Source organism: Delphinapterus leucas, chromosome 1 (genome assembly GCF_059928025.1).
Source record: "Delphinapterus leucas isolate spDelLeu-1000000601 "Yukka" chromosome 1, BTC_Dleu_Yukka2, whole genome shotgun sequence".
In the NCBI taxonomy this organism is placed as follows: Eukaryota; Metazoa; Chordata; class Mammalia; order Artiodactyla; family Monodontidae; genus Delphinapterus; species Delphinapterus leucas.
Window position 1 is genome coordinate 75614072 of NC_143129.1, and position 27742 is coordinate 75641813.

A 27742-nucleotide genomic window follows, 5' to 3' on the forward strand; every position below is an offset into this window, starting at 1 on the left:
AGGGTGAAAGAGAGGCCTGAGGGCTTTCTTGCAATTTCGGATTTTCTGTGTCTTAGAGTTGCTTCAATCCCAGAACAACCTAATGTCTTGGAAATCACCCAGATCACAAGCAGGAAAGGGATTAAAGGATGAAGGGAAGTGGTGGTGGTGGTGGTGGTGATGTGTGTGTGTGTGTGTGTGTGTGTGTGTGTGTGTGTGTGTATGACTAAAGGCCAATGCAGTCCCCTTGTAGCCCCTCCAGGAGACAAAATCTTCAAGCAGCCCATTTATATATACCTCTGCTCTCATGGCTGGTAATACCTACAAAGAGTTACATGCATTCTTGGCTGGTTCCAGCTCCGATGCTTTAGTGAGTAGCACTCTGTCACCATGGTCTGTCTGCCTGAGAGTACCACTTGCAGTTCTGGTTGTGATCATACTTCAAGGAGGCACTAGTAGGCCATAGAAGTCAGAAAAAGTTTAGAGAGGTTGCCTTAGGGAGCCATAGTTTTAAAATGTCTCTTAGAGCTGGAAAAGGAGACTGTGGGTAAGTAGCATCAAAAGCCATTAAATTTTTTTGAAATAAAAATAAATGGCAGTTTATTTATTAGATTCTAGATTATTATTTCCCTGATGTACATGGCACAACTGACACTGATTAAGCTCATACCATGAATTAGCCATTGCAATAGGTCATACTGACATATTATCCTATTTCTCTTCACAACATCCCTGCAAGGGGGACATTGTATCTTTGGCAGATAGGACTCAGAGAGGCTAAGTAACATGCCCAAGGTCATTGGCTAGTGAATGAGAGAAACCAAGAAATGAAGATGTGAAAAAATTTTAAAGTTCCTGCCCTTTCCACTACACCAAGTTGCCTCTTTTAAATCTCAAATGAGAAGATGTGGGTGGGCACTAAAGTTAAAAACTAGTTAAAGGAGGACCTTTTCAGCGAGTAGTAACACTGTGGATGGATATCATCACAGTTGTACATTAGTTTCAAAAGAAAGCTTATGTTGTATCAGGAACCAGCCCTCTTTCCTTTGGTAGAAGAGCCTTCTTAGAGCCCAGACCTACTCTACCAAGACACATTACAATCTGGTTTATTGTAACGGGGGAGATTTTATAAAAGTGGGCTGGTGTGATATGATGGCTCAATTTTATTGAGATTTAATAAATGAGATGCTAGTCCAATTCCATATGCTCTGCAAATTCTTCTCAATTTAGTCCCCTCCTATCATCATAATAGCTTTGACTTGAAAATGAACACCTATGGTCATCATTATAAAGTACAAATTGAAGCTGTAATGTTTTCCTTTTCAGTGTTCCTATCTCCTTCATAGGGAATTCTTGGTAGTGTACAATGTATGATATGCCAGTTAAGTTATTTAAATTTTAAATGCTTCTAGCCATTATAGATTTCCAGGCATCCATTATGATATTTTAAGTGTAGCTCTTTCCACTTCAAAGCAAGTGTCGTACCTTAAAGATCTCAAGTTACATACACTTTCGATATTAGACAGAGTAAACTAGGTACCATTCAACATAGGCTGTAAAGGAGGAAGACAAAGAAAGGTGCAGAATATAGTAGAGAGTATTCTAGAGAACTTAGCTGGGAAAATAGAGGTCACCAAGGAAGCTGTCATGTAAACAAAGAAGCCCTGTATGCTGCGATGGCAGACTCTGGGCATGGGTGCTTCTTCCCTCTCTCTTCCCAAGCTCTTGGCACAGACAGAGTTCACTGCTCAGCTGCATTCTTAGAAAGTGTCTCAAAACAGAGCTCACGCAACCGCCACCAACTGATTGGAGTTGACATTCTCCATCCAACCTCTTTGTTTTTTCCTGCCTTGAGGGAAGGATTGAATTATTTTATAAATCCCTTAGGATACAGAGGAAAAGAGAGAGGGCAGATTCAGAGTTTTCTGCTCTCTGATATAGATTGACTAAATGATGGTTGATTATAAAACATGTATAACAAAGTACTACTCTTTCCATTTTTTTATTAGCTCATAGCCAGCAAGGAAATTGATCTGAAAGGATTTTCCCAGAAGTGTCAGGAGTGCTTGCCTCTATGGGGTTATGAGTATTGTTTTTCTTATCTACTTTTGTTTGGCTATATTTTCTGATTTTCAGTAATGATTTAAATTGTTCTGTCACAGCAACAAAAAGAAAAAAAACCCGAGCTTAATGAAAGAAATAGTAATATATATATTTTTTGATAGGCTGTTTTACCTTTTTTGCTAGCACAAGCAGGCTAGAACAAGAATAACACTGAAAATACATTAGACACACAAAATGACAAGGTAGAACAGAATCCTCAATTTTGGAAAAGTTATTTTAAAAACGTAAACCATCATAAATAATTGTAAAAGAGCTTCATGGTTACCCATACTAAAAAAAGAGAATATTTGATGTCTTAAAATTGTTAACTACTGCATAGATACACAAAATAATATTTATAAGCACATGTTTAAGATGCAGACATATAAAAGCACAACAAATACCTGTGTACCCACCACCCAATTAATTTATGAAATAGAATATGATCATTAGCTCCAAAGCCCCATGTGCCTCTCCAGTCCCATTCACTTCCCACTCCCCTGAAGTAACTACTTTTCTGAATTTGGAGGTTTTATCCCTTTGCTTTTCTTTTAAGTTTTGTATCAGTAAACAATATATTGTTTAATTTGTACATTTTATACCTTAAACACATGAAATCATATTATGTATATTCTGCAACTTGCTAAGATTCATTCACGTTGTTGTTTTAACTGTAGTTCACTTTTGCAGTCGTGTAATTTTCCACTACATGAATATACCACAATTTATTTGTCCATTTTATTGTTGGTCACTTTATTATTTTTTAAAATAAATTTATTTATTTATTTTTGGCTGCATTGGGTCTTCGTTGCTGCACGCGGACTTACTCTAGTTGCAGTGAGCAGGGGCTACTCTTCATTGTGGTACACGGACTTCTCATTGCAGTGGCTTCTCTTGTTGCAGAACACGGGCTCTAGGCGCATGGGCTTCAGTAGTTGTGGCACATGGGCTCAGTAGTTGTGGCTCGCGGGCTCTAGAGCACAGGCTCAGTAGCTGTGGCACATGGGCTTAGTTGCTCCACGGCATGTGGGATCTTCCTGTACCAGGGCTCGAACCTGTGTCCCCTGTATTGGCAGGCGGATTCTTAGCCACTGAGCCACCAGGGAAGCCCCTGGTTGGTCACTTTTTATTTCTTTATTTCTTTTTGCTTTAACAAACAGGGCTGCTAAGAAGTTTTTCTAGCATGGGGACTGCTGTATCATAGGATATGTGTATCTTCAAAATTACTTGATAATGCCACATTATGATCCAAACAATTTATACTTCCTTATACTTCTGCAGTGGATAAGACTACTTACCGGGGGACTTTCCTGGCAGGCCAGTGGTTAGGACTCATGCTTCCAATGCAGGGGGCATGGGTTTGATCCCTGGTCGGGGGCTAAGAGCCCACATGCTGTGCAGCATGGCAAAAATTATTTTTAAAAATTAAAAATTAAAAAAAACCTAATTTCCATTTATCCATGTCCTCACCAATGTTTGGTTTGTCAAATTTTAATACTTGCTTTTCTGGTGGTGGTTAAGTGGCTCCTCACTGTGGTTTAAATTTTCATTTCCCTGGTTACCATTGATGAGTTTAAGCGCCTTTTCACATATTAGTTTGCCAGTTGTGTTTCTGCACATGTAAAATGCTGCTCTAATCTTCTGCTCATGTATCTATTGGGTTGTTTTTCTTTTTCTTATAGATTTATGGGACTTCTCTGTATATTCTGGATACTAAACCTCTCAGCTGTATGGGCCTTCACATATCTTCTCCCAATTTTTAGATTATTTTTCCACTTTCTCTGATGTTTTCGTCAACAGAAGGTCCCAATTTTAATATAATTTATCTGATCAACTTTTCCTTCATGATTTTCATTCTGTACCCTTTACAACTCCTCTGTCATGAATTTATTGTTATATGTGCTCTTCTAAAAGTGTTATGGTATTTTCTTTCTCAGTTAAGTTTTCGATCCACTTGAAGCTGATTTATGTGTAATGTTTTTTCATTTCATATGGAACTATGAGAATGACTATTAGTATAGTCCTTTCCTGTCAATTATACATTTGATGTTTTCTTTCTATATTCCAAAACTTAAATTTATGAAAGTTGATTTTGCAAATTTAGTGTGCATATTTTTCTGGTCCTTTTAGGCTATTTGAGATATCTATTGTGTTTACCAATACATATAAGCTTTCCCTTGAATCTTTGTGTTTTCAGCAAATCTGGTGCTTGCTTCTGAGTGAATGATGAAAAAGCTCCATCAGAACAGAATCCTGTGGCATGGCTCTCCAGATTGTTCTTCCAAGCTGAATTCTATTCACACATCAAAACTCTAGAGATGTACCTTTTAAAGCAGCTACAAATCCAGTAATCAATATCATCAACTTATTTCTTCTAGGTAATCTGTAGCAAATATTAAATACATTCCCCAACTCCCCACCACCACCACTGCAGAATCTAATGTGTCTGGCTACATCCCTCCACTGACCCTCAGGAAATTCAGATGCCTTTTAATATTGTATAGCCAGGGAGGTAAATCGAAATAATATGCTAGACCTTGTAGAATTATATATGCCATCACTAATACTCCCTTCCATTTGTGAATGTCATGGAGCTGTGTGTGTGCATGTGTGTGTGTGTGTGTGTGTGTGTGTGTGAGTGTGTGTTAATGTCTTTCCAGTAATTTATTTATGCAGAAGCAGATTGGTATTTGGTTAAAATTTTAGGCTCTAGAGAATAATTACCTGGGATCAAATTCTTACCCTCTACTTATACCTTTGTAACGTCAGGCAAGGAACCTATCCTCTTCACACTCTAGTGTCTCACTCTGAGCACAGACACTGTGATTGATCCTATCCTTAGGTTGTGGTTGGGCCTGGAGAATACAGGGACATGAGGATACACTGTCCCCCTCTCAGCTGCCTGCATGGGGCAGTGTTCCCACCCCTCCTCCAGCTTCACTATGTTTTACCCCTCCCCCAGAAGATTAGAGCTTCGCACTGCTTCAGTCTGATAATGTAAGGTGGGCAGAGAATGGGAGCCAGTCTCTAATCTGTATAATTGTGGGGCATGTTTGGTGGGGTTTAACTTATGCTCTGCCTAATTAGGGCTAAAACTGTTATATGCCATCACAAACTCCAGCTGAACATATATTCATGAAATTTGGGACTTATCGTATATATTATGTGGTAACTTACTGTTTTCAGATAACGCAACATGGTGAACCATTTCCTGCGTCATATTCTTGAATACCATTCTTAGTTTTGTTCAGAAAATATTTTCGTATTTTACTGTTAAAATTGCGTTAGGATGAATAGCCATTTCTTTAAATCTTAAATTTCTTAAGGTAAATACCAGGAGGTGGATTGCTAGATGATAATTATTTGCTCTCTTTTGTGAAGAATCTTTAATTCACTATAAGATCCAGACTGACCTAAGGATTTCACTTTTTAATCATTTCCTTCCTTAATTTGAATGAAAGAAATAGAGCTATTTTTAGCGTATGTGTCTGTGGACAAATCACCCTCGTTGCTTCCTGTTACATTGCATAACTTCAGGGATGCCATTCGTTTTTTATTCTATGTGTCCTTGAAGCCCCTCCATGACAGAACACATCTAGAGGTGACACCAGTTTAAATGGTCACCTCTTAAAGAGGACCTTTTCAACGGAGAGGGACAAAGCCAGTTTTGCTTTGGCAATTACTGGCATTTGATGAACATACACACACACACATACACACACACCGATATACACACACTTGCATATCATTTATTGGTACCTCTCTTATACTTCAGCCTCCTAAGTTATTTTCCAAATAAAAGGGCATCCGGAGAGGAAAACCTTAAACTGGCTGCTTTGGTTCGTGCCATCCAGATTGCTCCCAAAATAGAGATAATGAGGATATATGTAATGATTGTGTTTTGTTTCTTTTTCCATCTAAGATTGTGTCTTTATTGTTGTTCTTTCTTTTTTTTTTTAACATCTTTATTGGAGTCTAATTGCTTTACAGTGGTGTGTTAGTTTCTGCTGTATAATAAAGTGAATCAGCTATACGTAAACATATATCCCCATATCTCCTCCCTCTTGCGTCTCCCTCCCTCCCACCCTCCCTATCCCACCCCTCTAGGTGGTCACAAAGCACCAAGCTGATCTCCCTGTGCTATGCGGCTGCTTCCCACTAGCTATCTATTTTACATTTGGTAGTGTATATATGTCCATGCCACTCTCTCAGTTCGTCCCAGCTTACCCTTCCCCTCTCCCCGTGTCCTCAAGTCCATTCTCTACGTCTGTGTCTTTATTCCTGTCCTGCCCCTAGGTTCTTAGAACCCTTTTTTTTTTTTTTTTTAGATTCCTATATATGTGTTAGCATACGGTATTTGTTTTTCTCTTTCTGACTTACTTCAGTATGTATGATAGACTCTAGGTCCATCCACCTCACTACAAATAACTCAATTTTGTTTCTTTTTATGGCTGAGTAATATTCCATTGTATATACGTGGCACATCTTCTTTATCCATTCATCTGTCAATGGACACTTAGGTTGCTTCCATGACCTGGCTATTGTAAACAGAGCTGCAATGAACATTGTGGTACATGACTGTTTTTGAATTAGGTTTTCTCAGGGTATATGCCCAGTAGTGGGATTGCTGGGTCGTATGGTAGTTCTAGTTTTAGCTTTTTAAGGAACCTCCATACTGTTCTCCATAGTGGCTGTATCAATTTACATTCCCACCAACAGTGCAAGAGGGTTCCCTTTTCTCCACACCCTCTCCAGTATTTATTGTTCGTAGATTTTTTGATGATGGCCATTCTGACTGGTGGGAGGTGATACCTCACTGTAGTTTTGATTTGCATTTCTCTAATGATTAGTGATGTAACGATTGTGTTTTATAAGTATATAATTTTATTCATGGTGTCTACCCTCAGGCATATAGGACGGTCTTGTAACTTGTGAATCTTTAAGGCTCACAGGAGTTCTTCCTCTTCTTCCTTGATGGGAATAATGAAAAGGGACCCAGCCTATAATATAAAAAAGGGAAGACAGAACCTGCCAAGTCATACCATGACAAAAGTGTCACTGTGGACGGATTCTGCCCTGGTTTTTTCAGGGGTCATAACAACACGTGATATTAATTTGATTGAAGAAAAACTTTTCTGTCCTCTACACCTGTGAGATCAAGAATGTCTGAATATAGAAACTTTAACCTCTATCCCATCATTCTTTTCTCTAGCTCTGCTATTTAAGTTACTTTATCTTGTATTAATTATTTTGTACTGTCTTCCTAAGTTCAACATTTCCTTAGGACCACGCAAACTTAAGTTTTATAAGTTTAACATTGGGATTGAGTTTTCTCATGTAACAGTCATTCATCTTTCCTGATGACAGTCTGTACCTTTATTCCCGTGTCTCCATTCAAAGAAGAAACTAAAAGGGAAAGAAGGTCAATAGGAAGTTACTGAATAAGAGGGATTCCAGGAGGGATTTGAGCTTGAGTCTTTGAGAATGAGACACTTCATGCTAATGTGGATAATTAGAGTGAGTTTCTTCCTAGTGAAAAATTTTAGCATCAACTTAAAAGAGAACTTTACCCCAAAGAGGAATCAACAATTACTGTCCCAAGGTTTCCTAGAGTTGAACCATGCCTTGCATATGTTTGATGCTGATACTGATGGAAAAGACCTGTATCCCTAATCACCATATCAAAACAGTAGATGAACAGCTCAAGGTCAAAATGAAAACAAACAAATAACCTTCAAACACAACCTTGTAGGAAAGATTGTAAGAGTTTTCACTATGAAGTTTTAAGGTAAAGTTTTGGACTTGGTCTGAAGTGACCAAAGAAAACATTTAATTACATCCTTTTATTTAGAGATTAAAAAACTGAAGGACAAGGAATTTAAGTGGCATGATGGCGATTACAAAGTTATGAAATGTGAAGTGGTCACATACTCTAGCAACATATGAGGACTGATTGATTGATCCCCAATTCATATATGACTTTTACCTTCTGGTATGTTTCTGAACTTTATATCCATGTGCTTTTCTGATATATATCTTTACCCTGCACTCCTGCACCTTATTTAAAGTGACAGTATTTGTGAGTATGATTCAAGTTAAGAGTTGAGTATTATCTTAGGTTGGTTGTCTGAAAAACAGACTCCAAGATTTGCCTGTGGGAGGCTTATTAGAGGATGCTCTTGGAAACACTTGAAAGGAGAGAGGGAAGCAGCTTGGGCAGAGGAAGAAGTTGAACCGCGGTGCAATTGTAATGGGGATGCAGCCAATCCCTCTGTTACTTTAGAGTTGGGATGGCTTCTAGTGGTCTCTAACTGAGGCAGGAGGGCTGGAACTTTGAACCTGTCCATACGAGAGTGTAACCTTGGGCAAGGCAGCTTCCTTCAGCCTTGAGCAATCCCAGAAGACAAACTCAGCTGTCAGCAGCCAATACTCCTGGAGGAATAAATGCTTTCCTTGTGGGGTTTGGGGATCTGGGTGGTGTTTTCCAGCCTCCAGTTCTGTTATTGTGATATTGTGATTCTGGCACCCAGGAAAATGCCCCTGAGTAGTCTTTTTTGGTCCAGGCTGGCACATAATTTAAAGAACTAAGCAGAGGGCCTTGTGTTTTGTTTTGCATTCAGCTACACTGAGAGTAAAAGAATAGAACTAGGAAAAGAACTTCTTAAGGAAGAGACAGATAGCAAGACTCAGTAAGGATGCCTGCATGTAGCGGAGCTGTACAAACAACCCCAAATTGCTACATCTTTAAGCAAGACATATGCTATATATTTACCTCCTGTTGATCCACGTGGTTTTTATCCTGCTGGTCACTGAGCTGTACTTCTTCATATTGCCACGAGGGGGCAGTGTTTTATAATCTTTAGAGCTTTGGCTCTGGCTTCACAAGGCTGAAGTTCCAACCCTATTACTGCTACTCATTAGTTGTATGATTTGGGGCCGGTCACAAAACACTTCTAAGCCTCTATTTTCTCATCTATAAAGTGGGGGTAATAGTCATGCTTACTTTGCACAGTTAGGATTATTAATTTAAACCATACTTGTATGTTCCCAGGTCGGTGAGTGGCTCAGAGAGAGCCCATCACCCAGGCCAGGAGTTTCTATGAAAACCTTGTCCTTCTCATATGTATGACAATCCTTAGCCAGCATACTGTGTTATGTTTCAAGAAAAGGCAAAGGAAGGAAGATGTAGTGAGCTGGATGATGGACTAAGATCAAGTGTGAGAATGGAGATAAGCTTAAAAATAGCTACTTTTATCCAACAACATGTAGGGGGAAGCTGCAGCTGGTATTTGGACACTATAGTTTCATTGAGGTTGGGGCTTGGTGGAGGGACATCGTTGCCTTTTTGGAAGCATATGTTTGGGGATATAATTGGGAAAACCAGTGTGAAACTTTAGGTCATTTCCTTGACATTATGAAACAATAAACATCAGGCCCAGCTGACTCATGAGGCTCCTAGTACCTGGTGTATCTTCATCCCATGATTCTAAGGCATGTACAGTGGCCACATGGCCAGGAAGATGTAGGATCCAGGTGTCAGAGACACAACTTTTATGTCCCACATATACACACATCATTCCATTTTCCAGAGCCCATTCAATCACCCCAGAACCTCAGCTATGCCTGATAATGTCAAAGTAACCCTATGCTTTTTCTATCCCTCCTCCCCTTCTTCCTGCCTACTTGATGTCCCAATTAGGGTCACTCTCCTGGCTTATCACCAGTTGCATTAACTTTTTCTATCATTTTGTAATTTTCCATCATCCACTGTGGTAAATGAGAAGTAGGAAAGGGACAAGAGTAAATTGGAACATTTCCAATTATGCAGGAAACCTCAGGGATCAAAGGACCACTTAGCACTGAAGAAATGTACCCAACTGTGCTGCATGTCACTATTAAATTCAAAAACAGACTCTTGAGAATGAAGAGAAAGCCTGCAGTTGCTTTTCATAACACACAAATGGTTTGACAGGTTATTACCATTAAAAATTCATTAATAAATGATTAATATAAATGTTGGAATATAAATACCAAAATCACCATCCTGATCCCCCTGTTTTTGTCTTCAGGTGCCCTTCTGCAGTTCAGCACGAGGACGGTTCCTTCAGGCAGGCTTCCCATAGATATTGAAAGGTTAACTTACTATCAGGTATGGTGATCATTTTTATTTTTTTATCACAACCTCACCTGACTACCATCACCCCTGAATCAGCCTTGTCCCTAATATTGTCAGTATTTATGAAATTGACTAGATGTAGGGGTCAAGGAAGAGGGAAGAATTGGAGATGACTATGAGGTTTGGAGCCTAGGTCACTGAGAGGATTGTGGTTCCATTAACAGTAAAAGCAGAATCAGAAAGAGATGGTACTTAGGGGCCCAAGATAATCACTGATTTAGCATATGTTGAGTGTGAGTTTTTCATTATACATTTGGATAGAAATGACTTTTAGGGTGGCAGGTTTGTGGAGGATCTGGGTCCTTTGGGTTTGGAATTATTTTTTACACAAGTGCCTGAGAATCCCATATTTAATGAATGTGCATTGGAGTCTTACTCGATTCCAGTCCCAGTGTTGATTTTTTTTTTCTTTTGTTTTTAAACAAGACAGATTCAGTTTCTACCCCTACAGCATTTATATCTCAGGGAGGAAGGCAGATATTAGGCCTTAAACAATATGATGACAGTGATAATATTATTAATATCAGTGATGATATTAATAATAATGCACAGTGTTTGCCAAGTGCTTTCTGTCTTTCAATTACTATGCTTAGTGCCTTAAGTACTTGAACTTTTTAAATTTTCACAGCACCTGCATGGATTAGGCACTGTCGGTCTCCAGTGGGGTAAGAGACTTTCCCAAGCTCACACAGGTGGTGGAGCGGGAATTCTAACTTTGTGCAGAGCCAGAGCCCAGGCACTTCTTCGCACAATGTCAATATATGGGAAGTCCTGGGTTTTATGGGGATGGACAGTTGGAGTACTTAACCCAAATTTAGGCTGGGAGGACTTGAAAATAATTTTGGAGAAAGTGAAATATAAAGAGAGATCTGGAGGTGAATAGGAATTAACCAAATGAAGGACGAGGGTGAAATGGAGGGCAGGTATGGTCAGGGTAGCCTGAGCTTAGTCTATCGGGACAGAGGGATGTGGGGAAAGGCCTGGCCACAGAGCATTATGGATAAGATGACCAGGGAGAGAACAGAAAGATGACCACACACCACGAACAAAGGGCCCGTGTTCACAAGGTAGGAAGAGAAGGAGGCCCTGAGAATATGATTTAGAAGCTGGAAGAGCCTTAGGATCGACTCTCAGGCTTTTATTATTGCCTCGCTTGTGTTACATTTTTACCTGCTGTCTGTTTCAGGTTATTGTGACTCAACGTAAACAGGGGAAACCAGACTAAAATTATGGAATGAGGGGTAAATGGAGGAAATGACTAATTACCTAATGACTGGTTTCTAGAAGGGTTTGCTGGGTCTGAACCCCACCCTTCTTGAAACACTCTCTGTCTTGCCTTCCAGAACCGCGCCAGCTGTTGCTTCTTTTCCATCCTGCTCTGGCCTTTCTTTGTAAGTCTCCCTTGCTGACTCTTCCTCTTCTGCCCAGCCACTTCCTGTCTGAGCTCTCTGTGGCTCCAAGGCCCACACTGTCTTCACTCAGCATGACGATCTCATCCTGTTCTACAGCATCGATTGCCGTCTGTATTCTGATGCTGTCCATTTTATTATCTGGAGTTCTGACCTTTCATCTAAGCTCCAGGGTCATCTATGCAATTAAATCTCCATTTACATCTCACAGGAACCTCAAACTCAAGACTTCTAGCACTCAAGCCACGTCTCTTCACCTGTCCTGATGTACCCCACCTCCAGTGCTCTTATTCTCTGTAACGACCCCCCCATCATTCACCCCATCATTCACCTATGCTCTTGAGCCAGAAATCCGTGAATGATGAATGACTCCTATGTCTTTTGAATGGGTTTACAGCAGACGTGTCATATTCGCGGTTGCCCAACATCTTTTAAATAATTCACATGTAACAATTCCCACCTCCCAACTCAGAATTCAGACTCTCAAGTTCTCTTGCAGCCCAGCTGGATACATGTGGCATAGGTTTGCCCTGTCACCTGCTTCCAAATGAGGCTTGATTTGGAAGTCCTCAGCAGGAGAACCAGGATGCACATGGGGCTTCCCTCTTGCTGATACAGCTGTTTCCAAAGATGTGTGGGTTTTAGGCGAATGCAGCAACCTAAAGGTCAGCTTCCTGATATGGAAGTGGCATTCGTACTGCAGATTTCGTGAATAAGGTGAAGTCAGGTCTTGACGTCTTGTGTGCAGTGGCAGAAGCACTGAGCTTGCTCATTCAGAGCAGTTTTGCTGCCTGGCTTGGAGTGTGTGAATATGGGTGGGGTAAGGAGGTATGCAAAGCATGCGGCATTTTTTGTTTGCGTGAGTTTAGACTTGATTTTGCTCCTTCAGCCTTCCCAATGATCTGAGAGGTTACTATCCTTTAATAAAGCCCCTCCAATTCATTAAATCATCACATTGTACAACAAATTGAAAAAAAAGTACAACTAGCCATAGTCGATTGTGTTATTTGCAGTAAGAATCTTGAACAGTCTGAAGTTGTTGCTTCCTCTCTGGTAGAACATTTATCTGTGTGTTGAGCTGTGTGAGAGCTGAGGGGAAGGATGTGGTGAGAAAGACCTAGAAACGGTGGTTGTGGGTGAGTGCAGAGCCTGCCCCTCTAGGGTTTCTTTATTTGATCTGTCTGTACTCCTAAAAAAAAGGCTTTCTGTATATTGGTGTGTCAAGTCTATAAATTATGTGCAGATATTCCATAAGGCAGGGCAGAGTGATAGAAAGGAAATGGGCATTTAACAGAAAATAACTGAGTTTAAATTCTGTCTCCACCACTGACTAGCTGGGTACCCTTGAACAAGAGCCTTAACGCCTTTCAGTTTCAGTTCCCTCATCGATGAGGTGTGGTTAATGTATTTACACATAGTGTGTTGTGCGGTTACATGAGATAACCTATGGAAGGCCCTACCACTTAAAGGCTAGTGATAAAGGTTAGCTCTCTGTGCCAGAGGCAATCAGGGACCCCAGGGAATAAATGACTTGTGGACTCTACATGGACAGTCCTTGAAATGGACTATTCCATTCTGCTGACCTGGGATTCTATTTTTTGTATTCCCACTTATTGAAATCTGATTCTTTCTGATAGGACCAGCCCAAATGCCCTTTTTCCCTAATGGAAACTTCCCAAATTCTCTTAGCTGGAAGTAGTTAATTCTACTTATAAAATACTATTATATCTTAATGTAGGTTGTGTTTGAAATTTTGTGTAAAATTAATAGATCCTTAGGATAAGCAAGTGGAAAGATTCTGATACTTTAATCAGCATCTAGTAGAGCCCCTTATGTTTTAATTTAATCTTTTAACGTTTTTTATTATTTATTAATTGAAATATAGTTGATTTACAATGTTGTGTTAGTTTCAGGTGTACAGCACAGTGATTCAGAATATATATATATGTACATGTATATATACACACACACACACACACACACACACATATATATATATATATTCTTTTTCAGATCCTTTTCCCTTATAGGTTATCACAAACTATTGAGCAGAATTCCCTGTGCTGTACAGTAGATCCTTTCTGGTTATCTGTTTTATACATAGCAGTGTGTGTATGTTAATCCCAAGCTCCTAAATTATCCCTCCCCGGGAATAATTGGTAACCACAAGTTTGTTTTATATGAAACCCTTTTTCTCGTACATTGTGAGAGCCCCACATCTCACAAATACATGTGATTCCTTCCTTCCATTTCCCCAATACAGTCATTTCAAAATTTTTCAAAAAATTTTTGGCCAAATCAATGTTTGGTATTTTATATTGCTATGACTATGTAAATAAAACTCACAGGTAAGCTATATACTGTATTGTGTTCCTTCCTTATGTGTCTTTAATGTTTTTCTGAAGTCAATGACATTTCTTTAATAGTTTGTTCAACTTTTTATGCCCTGGTCCCTAGGACTTTCTAAACTGCCAAAATTGTAAAATTCCCCTCAAAGCAAACTCACTTACTTTATAAGGGCCACTCACCACCTGCAGCACAGGCAGACCCCCTCCTTCCCGCACCCCCCGCCACTCTTTCTTTGGTCAGGAGTCCTCCTTGAGTTCCGTGTCCACCCCTTCCATCTGGACAAGCTGCTCTGCTCTCCAGCTCTGCACGAGTCAAGGTTCAGGGACCTCTCTTCATCGTTGTCCTGGGGATTCCCTGAACAATTTTGTTCCTTCCTTATACTTATGTGTAATTAATTGTCAGCTGGGTATAGAATACCAGGCTAAAAATTGTTTGCCTTCAAGTGGTAAAGCGATTGCACCCCCCTCCCATCCGCCGTGTCTTCTAGCTTCTGGTGCTGCTGTCAAGAAGGCCATGCCATTATATACAATGGAATATTACTCAGCCATAAAAAGAAACAAAATTGAGTTATTTTTAGTGGGGTGGATGGACCTAGAGTCTGTCATACAGAGTGAAGTAAGTCAGAAAGAGAAAAACAAATAACATATGCTAACACATATATATGGAATCTAAAAAAAAAAATGGTCATGAAGAACCTAGGGGCAAGATGGGAAGAAAGACTCAAACCTACTAGAGAATGGACTTGAGGATACAGGTAGGGGGAAGGGTAAGCTGGGACAAAGTGAGAGAGTGGCATGGACATATAGACACTACCAAATGTAAAATAGATAGCTAGTGGGAAGCAGCCGCATAGCACAGGGAGATCAGCTCGGTGCTCTGTGACCACCTAGACGGGTGGGATAGGGAGGGTGGGAGGGAGACACAAAAGGGAGGAGATATGGGGATATATGTATATGTATAGCTGATTCACTTTGTTATAAAGCGGAAGCTAACACACCATTGTAAAGCAATTATACTCCAAAAAAGATGTTAAAAAAAAAAAAAAGGCCATACCATTCTTATTCCTAATCCTTGGATGTGATCTTTTTTTTTTTTTTTTCTGGAAGCTTTAAGACTTGCTCTCTCCTTGTTGTTTTGTGATTTTAAAATAATGTGCTTTTATATATGTTGTCCCCCCCCCCATTCAGCAAGCTAGATGTTAGTTCTTTGATAACTTCCTTTTCTTTATTGTCTTGGTTCATTCTTGCTTGGGCATCTATTATATATAACCACCTTGAGCTGGTTAATATTCACCCAAGCATAAACCTCTACACTTATTTTCTCTCCGTTTTCTCCGTCTCATTGTCTTCTAGGGATACACTGAAAAGAAACTCCTCAAATTTATCCTCCACCACTCTATTAAATTTAAATTTTTTCTGCTATCACATTTAAAAGACACATCTCTAAAAACTCTTCTGTTAATTTCTTTATTTTTTCACATTTGTTAGCATGATCTTTTTATTTCATTGATACAATGCCTTCTATCTCTGATGACTCTCTCTCTCTCTCTCTCTCTCTCTCTATATATATATATATATATATAAATATGTAGTTTTCTTCTCCCTCATCCTTTGTCTCTGTTTATTTTAAGTTCCTTTCTCTGCATGTTTTGTTCTTTTTCACATTAGGGGTTTTTCTGAACGTGATTCATGTCTGTTTACTCATATTTAAGACTAAAAAGAGCACACATACACAAACTGTAAAAGTTACCTTTTTTTGTAAAAATGCTTAAGATTTACTCTCTTAGCAAATTTCAAGTATACAATACAGTATTATTAGCTATAGTCACCATGCTGTACATTAGATCCTTAAATCTTACTTATTGTTAAATATTTGTTGAATTAAAAAAAGTAGATAGAAGAATTTTCTTCCAAGCATGCAAAAACAAGAGAGTGATTGGCTGTCTGTGCATGTGTGTGTACATGCATGTATGAGAGTGCATGCATGTATGTGTATGTATACGTGTATGTGTGTGTGTGTGTGTGTGTGTGTGTGTGTGTTTGGGTAATAAAAGCCAAACCTAAAGTCTGAGAAGAATATTATTCAGCTGAATTGCCAAAACCAGAGACTGATGTTAATCTGCACTCTTGAGTCCCTTGGTTATTCTAATTTCCTCTAATGCTGAATCCCACTGAATTTCCAAGCCAGCCGTGACCATGGCATGAAGTAACTAGCTCACTCCTCAGAGGAGTCTAGAATTTGTCTTGCTGCCATAGAACCAGTAACACACATACTAACTGTGCTGACATTTCCTACTCCCTTCCTATCTCTCCTCTCTAGCTGAACTGTCTTGGTTTGCACAACTGAGTGTCTGCCTCTATTTCCATGCCATACGTTTCATCCTCCTGAGAGTGAAATTCTGTAAACCTTAACTAGGTTGGCAAAGTTAAGGTTTTTTAGCATTCCTTTGCTTTGTCTATTAAAATACCAACTGCACAATATGAATTATGGAGCATTGCTCTGAACTGTGTTTATTGATAACAGTAATCTGTGTGTTGTATACTGGAGTCTCAACTGAGAACATTACTCCACATGAATTGATTATAAGAAAAGGGGCAGGAAAATGTTCTGAATTATGGCCATTCCTCCCATGTGTCCACTGCCCTCTGATCCCTGGAGTGGGACCTCCCGACCTCCCTAAAGTTCCTCTTTACGCATTACCTTAACACCAGCTCCATGCATCCACATAACAGCAACTAAAACCTGTGACAGAAAACAGTGAACACACACAGGCGTTTCTGGACCTCACTCCAGATCCTCTTTGCTTTTTCCTGATTTACTCCTACTTTGGTGAAGTTATTCAGAGGGTTTCATATCCAGACTTCAACTATCCCTTCCATCACTCTAGTTTGTATGAAAGTAATTGACTTTCTTCTCTTTAGAAGACCTCGGATTATCTACGAACATTAGCTGTTTTAGGACCCATTTGCAGTCATGATCTCACTCTACTTGCAGATCAGCTGGTGAGTAGCCACTATGAGGTCTGCTGGCTGGTGCCATTTATTTGACATCTCAGGGCGTACGGTACTCCGGAAGGCATCCACTGTCCTTCACAGAAATAACACCGTAGACGGAAAGGTTTATCAGGCCCCTCTGATTCCAGAGGTTCAGTGTTCTTCCAGAATTTGCAAGGTTTCGAAGCTGTCATGATATAAGCCCACTAGCCACTTGTGTTTACCTTTGACTAATGCAGAAAGCATGATGAGTAAGCATGAAGTTAATCAGTGAGGTTAAGTAGCTGGTCATAGTCAAGAGGGCCACTAATATCACATTTCTTTCTACATAATCTGAGGAAGGATTCACATATTTGTAATGACCTTCTACTTCTGTCAAGCTCCAGGTGTGTCAGTCATTAACTGGGTGAATGTTTTAGGTACTATTTAAACCAACAGCTATTTTATAGAAAACTCACCCCCTTCCAGGAGTTTCAGTCAAAAAGAGTAGAGATAGAGGGTTCTTCCAAGATCTCCTCTTGCCACTGCTACTCTGAGAACAGGAAGTAAGGGATAAGTGGCCAGATGGCTTACCTTACTTCTTGTATATTTGAGAGTCATTCAAGGGAATATAGTTTTCTAATGACCCTCATGTAAGTCTGCTGGATAACAGAGTTCTAATGTTGGAACTCTTTTCATCTACTGACATTTATAATAAAAAAATTTTAAGTGTAACTTTGCCATAATTTTTCATTTTGATTAAGATATTTACAGGAAATAAACCGTTTATTTTCTCTGACTAATGAAACTGAAAGCTAAGAACATTGGTGGGAGGAGTCTCAATACTGTTTCCTAACTTCTCTCTCTCCCCGGGAAAGCACCGTATGAGGAAGCCAACACTAAATCAAGTTTTTGTATAGCCAGTGCCTTTTTCCTTGTTGTCTTTCAAAATACTTCTTTTTCCTCTGCCCTTCAGGAGATTATAAAATTCTGAAGTTCAGTCTCTGAGAGCTTTACTGATTTATCGTCCTACTTAAGCAAAATAAGCAGTGATTCTTGCGTATCTAAAGAAAACCTCAACATCTAGACTACTGTGGAGGACGTTTTCACTGAGGTAAGACTGGTAAGGATTTCTTTAGAGAGCTGTGGGTACCTGGTTGGTAGCCTCAAGGTGAGAAGGGGAACTTTAGTCATGAAGAATTTGGGAAGAAATGTTTTATATCAACTATACTCAGAAAAGTGAAAACAGCAGTAGCTTGATTCTAATCCTTTACTGCCTAGGCAAATAATAGACATTTTATTCCACTACAACTGAAGCCTGAACAAAGGGAGATGCATTTTGACTATAGAAGATATTAAAATGTATTCCCCAGGCAACTATCGGCATGAGCTATATTTAGAGCAAAGGTTTGGTTTCCTTCCCTGGAAGATGCACAGGAAACTTGGTGGCTGTGGTGGGGGCCTCGGTGAGAGTCAAGATAGGGGCATGATAAAAGTATCATAAAATAATATTGAGTAAAAAAATACATCTGGATATAAAAGTGTATTGTATGGCATTGTGATAATTTTAGAAAACACACACACACAGAGAAGAGCAGACAAGTTTCAATTCCACAAGTACAGTTATACAAAACATGGCTTCTTTACCTCTCTTAAGACAGTTTACTTTTTCTTTTAGACTCCATTTTATACCAGCTCAGTGTTGTTATTTCAGTTTCTTTTAGGATTCCTTTCTGCCTTCCTGAAAATTAATACTTTTTTTTTTCTGGTGGCAAGGCATAGGAGAGAGGCAGAGAGAGGCAATTACAAATAGATTTCTATTGTCTACTTTTAGAATTGTTTAAAGACTTTCTGTATGGCCTGATACAGTAATATTTTATATGTGCTTGACTAGAATATAAGATTTTTAATATTCATTTCAGAATCTTATGTATGTTAGATAAATGCTGTTAATTACACTTATTATATTTACTTTTAATAGGCAAATACACAATTAAAACTGTTGTATTTCCCTAGGAGGTGGACGTTTTATCATTGTGTTGTGCTCTGATGATACTTCTTATCTTCAGATCTATTTAAAACCACAGTAATATAGATAAACTGGTTTTCTTTTACTTACTCTTTGCATGATAAATATTTTACTTTTCCACCTTTAAGTGATCTTTTGTTAACAATACATTGCCAGATTTCTTAAATCCAAGTTGACCAATTTGTCACTTAAGCTTAACCGGTTAGAACCTTTATGCTGATAATTAACATATATTGTCTTGTATCTGCTTTCTTCATTTCAATTTATGATACTTCTATATTCTCCTTTTTTGATTTGTTTTTTACTTATACCCCTATCTGACTTACCATTTAAGACAAATACATTAGTGAACTGTCATATTCTTTGTCCTCCCTCTCTCCCTCCACCATGTTGATATACTTCCTGCTTCTCTTCTCTTCAGTCAGGGCTTTATTTATTTTTAAGGCATAGACACACCTAATCAAGTTAAGTTTTCACCCTTACTTACCTTTCAGCTTACAGTTTTTCTTGACTTTATACATTAATTTTTAGTGACTATTATTTCCAATAGATGTTTCCATGTGGGTCTTTGTCTGCCAAAACTACCAATGCCTCGAATACAATAGTGTTTGAGGCCCTCATATTTAAGTATCATTTAGACTAGATTAAAAATTCTACTCTAAAAATTATTTTCCCCTCAAGATAGATGGGGAGTACCTCTTCTCTTACCCCTGGGACTAGATATGTTGTGAAATTCACAATCTAGAAACTTCAGAGAGGCTATTTAATGAATCTAAATTATTATCTGGGGAAAGGGAGCTAAGGTCTGCATTTTATATTTTTTTCTTCCAGTTTTATTGAGACATAATTGACATATGGCACTGTATGAATTTAAGGTGTGCAGCATAGTGATTTGATTTATATCCATTATGAAACGATAAGCATAATAAGTTTAGGCAACATACATCATCTTATATAGATACAAAATTAAAGAAGTACAAAAAAATTTTCTTTTCCTTATGAAGAGAACTCTTAGGATATACTCTCATAATAACTTTCATATATAACATACAGCAGTGGTAATTATATTTATCATGTTGTACATTATATCCCTAGTACCTATTTATGTTATAAAAGAAAGTTCTCACCTTTTTCCTGACTTCATCCAATTCCCTTTCTTCTCACAGTTTACCACAAATCTAATTTCTTTTCTATGAGTTTGTTTGTTTGTTTGTTTGTTTGTTTTTGCAGTATAACTGACCTACAACATTGTGGTAGTTCCTGTTATGCAATATAGTGATTATTTCTTTCTTTCTTTTTTTTTTTTTTACATCTTTATTGGAGTATAATTCCTTTACAATGGTGTGTTAGTTTCTGCTGTATAACAAACTGAATCAGCTATACATATACATATATCCCCATATCTCCTCCCTCTTGCGTCTCCCTCCCTCCCACCCTCCCTATCCCACCCCTCTAGGTGGTCACAAAGCACTGAGCTGATCTCCCTGTGCTATGCGGCTGCTTCCCACTAGCTATCTATTTTACATTTGGTAGTGTATATATGTCCTTGCCACTCTCTCAATTCGTCCCAGTTTACCCTTCCCCCTCCCCGTGTCCTCAAGTCCATTCTCTATGTCTGCATCTTTATTCGTGTCCTGCCCCTAGGTTCATCAGAACCATTTTTTTTTTTTAGATTCCATATATATGTGTTAGCATACAGTATTTATGTTCCTCTTTCTGACTTACTTCACTCTGTATGACAGTCTCTAGGTCCATCCACATCACAACAAATAACTCAATTTCCTTTCTTTTTATGGCTGAGTAATATTCCATTGTATATATGTGCCACATCTTCTTTATCCATTCAACTCTCGATGGACATTTAGGTTGCTTCCATGTCCTGGCTATTGTAAATAGAACTGCAATGAACATTGTGGTACATGACTCTTTTTGAATTATGTTTTTTTCAGGGTATATGCCCAGTAGTGGGATTGCTGGGTCATATGGTAGTTCTATTTTTAGTTTTTTAAGGAACTCCACACTGGGCTCCATAGTGGCTGTATCAACTTACATTCCCACCAACAGTGCAAGAGGGTTCCCTTTTCTCCACACCCTCTCCAGCATTTATTATTTGTATATTTTTAACATCTTTATTGGAGTATAATTGCTTTACAATGGTGTGTTCGTCTCTGCTTTATAACAAAGTGAATCAGTTATGCATATACATATGTTCCCATATCTCTTCCCTCTTGTGTCTCCCTCCCTCCCACCCTCCCTATCCCACCCCTCTATGTGGTCACAAACCAGTGAGCTGATCTCCCTGTGCTATGAGGCTGCTTCCCACTAGCTATCTATTTTACGTTTGGAAGTGTATATATGTCCATGCCACTCTCTCACTTTGTCACAGCTTACCCTTCCCCCTCCCCATATCCTCAAGTCCATTCTCTAGTAGGTCTGTGTCTTTATTCCTGTCTTACCCCTAGGTTCTTCATGACCTTTCTTTTTTTATTATTTGTAGATTTTTGATGATGGCCATTCATTTCTCTAATGATTAGTGATGTTGAGCATTCTTTCATGTGTTTGTTGGCAATCTGTATATCTACTTTGGAGAAAAGTCTATTTAGGTCTTCTGCCCATTTTTGGATTAGGTTGTTTGTTTTTTTGATATTGAGCTGCATGAGCTGCTTGTAACTTTTGGAGATTAATCCTTTGTCAGTTGCTTCATTTGCAAATATCTTCTCCCATTCTGAGGGTTGTCTTTTCGTCTTGTTTATGGTTTCCTTTGCTGTGCAAAATTTTAAGTTTCATTAGGTCCCATTTGTTTATTTTTGCTTTTATATCCATTTCTCTAGGAGGTGGGTCAAAAGGATCTTGCTGTGATCTATGTCATAGAGTGTTCTGCCTATGTTTTCCTCTAAGAGTTTTATAGTGTCTGGCCTTACATTTAGGTCTTTAATCCATTTTGAGTTTATTTTTGTGTATGGTGTTAGGTAGTGTTCTAATTTCATTCTTTTACGTGTAGCTGTCCAGTTTTCCCACCACTACTTATTGAGGAAACTCTCTTTTCTCCATTGTATATTCTTGCACCTTTATCAAAAATAAGTTGACCATATGTTTATGGGTTTATCTCTGGGCTTTCTATCTAGTTCCATTTCCTATATTTCTGTTTTAATTCCAGTACCATAGTGTCTTTTTTTTTTTTTTTTTGCGGTACGCGGGCCTCTCACTGTTGTGGCCTCTCCCGTTGTGGAGCACAGGCTCTGGACGCGCAGGCTCAGCGGCCATGGCTCACGGGCCCAGCCGCTCCACGACATGTGGGATCTTCCCGTACTGGGGCACGAACCCGTGTCCCCTGCATCGGCAGGCGGACTCTCAACCACTGCACCACCAGGGAAGCCCCATAGTGTCTTGATTACTGTAGCTTTGTAGTATAGTCTGAAATCAGGGATCACGGTACCTCCAGCTTTGTTCTTCTTTCTCAAAATTGTTTTGGCTGTTTGAAGTCTTTTGTGTTTCCATACAAATTTTAGATTTTTTTGTTCTAGTTCTGTGAAAACTGCCATTGGTAGTTTGATAGGGATTGCATTGTATCTGTAGAGTGCTTTGGGTAGTTTAGTCATTTTAATAATATTAATTCATTCAATCCATGAACATTATATCTTTCCATTTTTTTGTGTTGTCTTCAATTTCTTTCATCAGTGTCTTATAGTTTTCCAAATACAGTTCTTCTACCTCCTTAGTAGATTTATTCTTAAGCATTTTGTTCTTTTTGATGTGATTATAAATGGGATTGTTTTCTTAATTTCTGTTTTTGATAGTTCATTGTTAGTGTATAGAAATGCAACAGATTTCTATATATTAACTTCATATCCTGCAACTTAAGTGAATTCATTGGTGAGTTTTAGTAGGTTTTTTGTGGTGTCTTTAGGATTTCCTATGTATAATATAATTTCATCTGCAAACAGTAACAGTTTTAATTTTTCCTTTACAATTTGGATTCCTTTTATTTTTCTTTGTTTCTAGTTTGATTGCTGTGACTAGGCTTCTAATACTATGTTAAATAAAAGTGGTGAGAGTGGGCATCCTTGTCTTGTTCATGTATATATGATTATTTTAACTTGCTGACCTCTTAAGTTTAAACACATTTTAACAACACTGCATTTCCTCCCCCCTTTCCACATTTATAATTTTGACATCATATTCACATCTTTTTGTTTCCCTTAACAACTTATTGCAGATGTAGATGATTTTACAACTTTTGTCTTTTAACCTTCCTACTAGCTTTATACATGGCTAACATATTACCTTTACTGTATATTTGCATTTACGAATGAGATTTTTTTCCTTTTATGTTTCATGTTTCTTTTCTTTTTACTTGGAAAAGTCCCTTTAACATTTCTTTTAAAGCCAGTTTGCTGGTGCTGAACTCTTTTAGCTTTTGCTTGCCTGTAAAACTTTTAATCTCTCCATAAAATCTGAATGAAAGACTTGCTGGCAAGAGTATTCTTGGTTGTAGATTATTCTTTTTCATCACTTTAAACATATCATGCCACTCCCTTCTGGTCTGCAGAGTTTCTGCCGAAAAGTCAGCTGATAGCCTTATGGGAATTCCCTTGTATGAAACTTGTTGCTTTTCCCTTGCTGATTTTAATATTTTCTCCTTATCTTTAATTTTTGCCATCTTAATTACAGTGTGTCTTGGTGTGGTCCTCTTTGGGTTGATCCTGTTTGGGACTCTCTAGGCTTCCTGTCTGTTTCCTTACACAGGTTAAGGAAGTTTTCAGCTATTAATGTCTTCAAATATGTTCTCTGCCCCTTTTTCTCTCTCTTCTCCTTCTGGGACCCTCCTATGATGTGATGAATGATAACATGTTTGATGTTGTCCCAGAGTTCTCTTAAACTGTCCTCATTTCTTTCTTTCTTTTTTTTAATTTTTGTTCAGCTTCAGTGATTTCCATTATTCTGTCTTCCGGCTCATTGATCTTTTCTACTGTATCATTAGCTCTACTGTTGATTCTTTCTGGTTTATTTTTCATTTCAGTTATTTTATTCTTCATCTCTGTTTGATTCTTCTTTATATTTTCTAATTTTTTGTTAAAAACGTCTAACTTTCCACTGTGTTCATCCAATCTTCTCCCGAGTTCTTTGAGCATCTTTATGGTCACCTCTGTGAACTATTTATTGGGTAGGTTGCCTATGTCCACTTCACTTAGTTGTTCTTCTGAGGTTTTATCTTGTTCCTTCATTTGGAATATATTCCTCTATAGCTTCATTTTACCTAATTTCTTCTTTTATTTCTGTGTATTTGGTACGTTGGTTATGTTTCCTGACCTTGGAGAAGTAGTCTTTTGTAGAAGATGTCCTATTTGTCCCAGCAGTGCACTCCCTTCTTGTCACCAGAGCTATATGCTCTAGGGCTGCAGTCCCCAACTTTGTGGCACCAGAGACCAGTTTCATGGAAGACAATTATTCCACAGACTGAGGTGGGGGGAATGGTTTTGGGATGATTCAAGTGCATTACATTTATTATGCTCTTTATTTCTATTATTATTACAATGTGATATATAATGAAATAATTATACAACTCACCGTAATGCAGAATCAGTGGGAGCCCTGAGCGGTTTTCCTGCAACTAGATGGTCCCATCTGGGGATGATGGGAGACAGTGACAGCTGAAGTGTGTTGCTCATGTCCAGTCTACTCTGTAATCTTGTTTTGGTTGCTGACACTGCAGAAAACCCTGCTTCACAAAGATAGGATGTTGGAAATGGAAGCAGGCTTTTCAGCGCTTTTGTGGCAATTTAAGGATATTCCACCTTGACTTTAATCCAGACTGCATGGAGATTTGAAGTTGTCTCAAACATACTTTTAAGGCCACTGTCATTTGCAGTCTCAAGCAGTTGATCCTCTTCTAGCATGAACAAAATCGATTCACCTGGCTTACTCACAAATGAGTTGTAGATCCATTCCTTCCGAGTTTGGGGGTCTTTTGTGGTTGGGGAGTAATGCTCAAACTCTCTAGAAAGCTGAGATAGGTGATCATGCACCAGCTGGGAGAAAGAAGGCCCTGGATCTGTCTCTCAAAATCTCTGCTAATGTTTGAAACATATCAAATATACCAGTGTTCACTCGTCACCCCCCTAATTCCAGTTTGGCTTTGAATGAAGTCACTTTATCTGCTGACTTGAACGCAGTTGTAGCTCTCCCCTGAAGTGACAGATCGAGTTTGTTGAGCAGGTTGAATACATCACACAAGTAAGCAAGTTTGAGACCCATTTTGTGTCACTGAAATGTGCTGCCAATGGTGACTGTTTTTCTAAAAGAAATCTCTGAAGCGGCTCTCATAACTCAAAAACTCTCGCCAGTGATCTACTTTTAGAAAGCCATCTCACTTCTGTGTATAAGAGAAGATGTGTGTACTCTGTGTCCATCTCCTCACAGAGCTACATGAACAAATGTGAGTTAAGGGCATGTACTTTAATGTGGCTGATAATTTTAATCACATCTGCAAAACGTTTTTACGTTCAGGTGACATTTTTCGGCTAACCAGCATTTCTCTATGGATGACACAGTGCGTAGACTCACATTCAGAAGCGACCCAGTTGACCTGAGTAGTGAAACCAGAAAGCTGTCCAGTCATGGCAGCCACTCTGTCTGTGCATATACCGACACAAAATGACCAGTTAGTTTTCCTGATATGTAATCATTCAAAGACTTGAATAGTTCTGCAGCTGTGGTGTTGGTTGGCAACAAAAGTGCACATAACATATCCTCATGCACATCCTCCTGAAAAATATATCACACAAAAACAAGTATTGTTGCTTTGTTGTCAACATCGGTAGACTCATCAACCTGGAATGTGTACCACGGTGACTCACTAATCCTCTCCAACAATTGTGCCTCAGTATCCTCTGCTATTTCATCAATTCATCTAGTTATGGTGCTAGCCGAAAGAGGAACACATGCCACCTTTGAACTGCAGCCTCTCCTAAAATTTCACAACAAATGTCCTTAGCAGCAGGCAGGATCAACTGTTCACCAATAGTAAAGGGCTTCTTAGCTTTAGCAATGCAATTAGCCATTAAGAATGATGCTCTCAGTGCAGACACATGTGATGAAGTAGTGGGCCTTCGATAATTGCTTCTGTTCTTTGTGTTCACGTTTTTTTGTTTTGAAAACATCCAAAGGCTTGTCTTTTCATGCAGGGTGCTTTGTCTCCATGTGGTGAAACAGTTTTGAAGGTTTCATGGCTTCGTTGGATAGCTGGTCACCGCATATTATGCAAAGTGGGCTTGGAGAATGTGAATCACCTGTTGCACTGAACCCGTAATTTAAGTAGGACTCTTGGTATTTTCTTTTAAATGCAGCTTTCATTTTGTTGGCAGTCTTAAGAGTCTTCTGCTGTCTCATCATTGGGTCTTTCCCCATTTTCAAAGAAGCTCTCCAGTGACTTTTGTTTTTTACTCATTTTGGCTAGGGTTAGCTTGTGGGCTTGCCAAAACTGTGACTGAGACAAGTGCGCAATGCGGGAAAGAGGCATGGACAGAAGTAGTAAATAAAATAATGGGCCAGCCATGTGCAGACTAAAATAAGTGTCAGATTCTGGCTTAAGCTCTGCCACCAGATGCAGCTGTACAATTGAAGTACATCAACTCACTTGCCACTATAAAGCCTACCACCAGATGCAGCTTGTCACTTGCCACTCACTGATAGGGTTTTGATGAGTCTGCAAGCAATTGATTTATTATGGTCTCTGTGCAGTCAAACCTCTCTGCTAATGATAATCTATATTTGCAGCTACTCCCCAGTGCTAGCAACACTGCCTCAGCTCCACCTCAGATCATCAGGCATTAGATTCTCATAAGGAGCGTGCAACCTAGATCCCTCACATGTGCAGTCACAGCAGGGTTCGCGCTCCTATGAGACTCTAATGCGGTCGCTGATCTGACAGGAGGTGGAGCTCAGGCAGTAATGCGAGCAATGGGGAGCAGTTATAAATACAGATGAAGCTTTGCTTGCTTGCCCGCTGCTCATCTCCTGCTGTGAAGCCCTGTTCCTAATAGGCCATGGACTGGTACCGGTCTGTAGCCCAGGGTTCGGGGGCCCCTGCTCTAGGGGTTCACCCTATGAGAGCTATGCAAGTCTTCTTTTGTGGTCGGCTGACTATCGTGTATAGTCTGGTAGGTGTGGCTGACCCCAGTTGGTTGCCAGGCCCTGCCTTGTGCTAAGGAAAATGGTTGGTGAGTCTGGGTCACAAGGTGACCGGCTGTGCAACCTTGGGGGTCCCAGGGACAGTGCTGGCCCATTGGTGGGCAGGCCAGCAGGCTACAGGTTCTGGAGTGTCCCAAAACTGGTGCTGGCCACTAGTGAGTGGGGTTTGGTTATGGGGCAGCTGGCTGAGGGGTCCAGTGTGTTTCGGAACTGGTGTTGGCCTGTTGGTGGTTGGGTCTGGGGCCCAGTGGCCCCAGGGCTGGAGTCAGCCTGCTAAAGGACAGGACCAGGGATCAGGGCTTACTGGGACTAGTGCTGGCTCACTGGTGAGTCGGCCACTGGCTACAGGACCCTGGAGGTCCTGAAGCTGGTATAAGCCTGTTGTTCACTGGGGCCAAAGCCTAGGGCCACTGGCTAAGGGGTCCAAGTTGTCCCAGAATTGGTTTTGACCTACTGGCAGGCAGGTCAATGGCCCAGGAGATTCTTGGGCTGTTTCAGGCCTGCTGGTGGATTGGCTGGTTTCTGACAAGGCAGG

At 39.5% G+C, this 27742-nt stretch overlaps 1 protein-coding gene across 4 annotated transcripts in view; it reads left to right on the forward strand.

Moving 5' to 3' along the window:
* The first annotated feature begins 17857 nt into the window (after nt 1-17857).
* The window catches only part of LOC111166992 (interferon-activable protein 203), a 37569-nt gene continuing 27684 nt past the window's right edge, over nt 17858-27742 (forward strand). Inside the window, exon 1 of one of the 4 annotated variants that reach the window (XM_022559334.3) lies at nt 17858-18102. The gene's annotated coding sequence lies outside the window, so the exon portion shown is untranslated. The remainder of the gene's footprint in view (nt 18103-27742) is intronic. The other 3 variants (XR_016393547.1, XM_022559332.3, XM_022559333.3) reach the window with 3 other exon arrangements.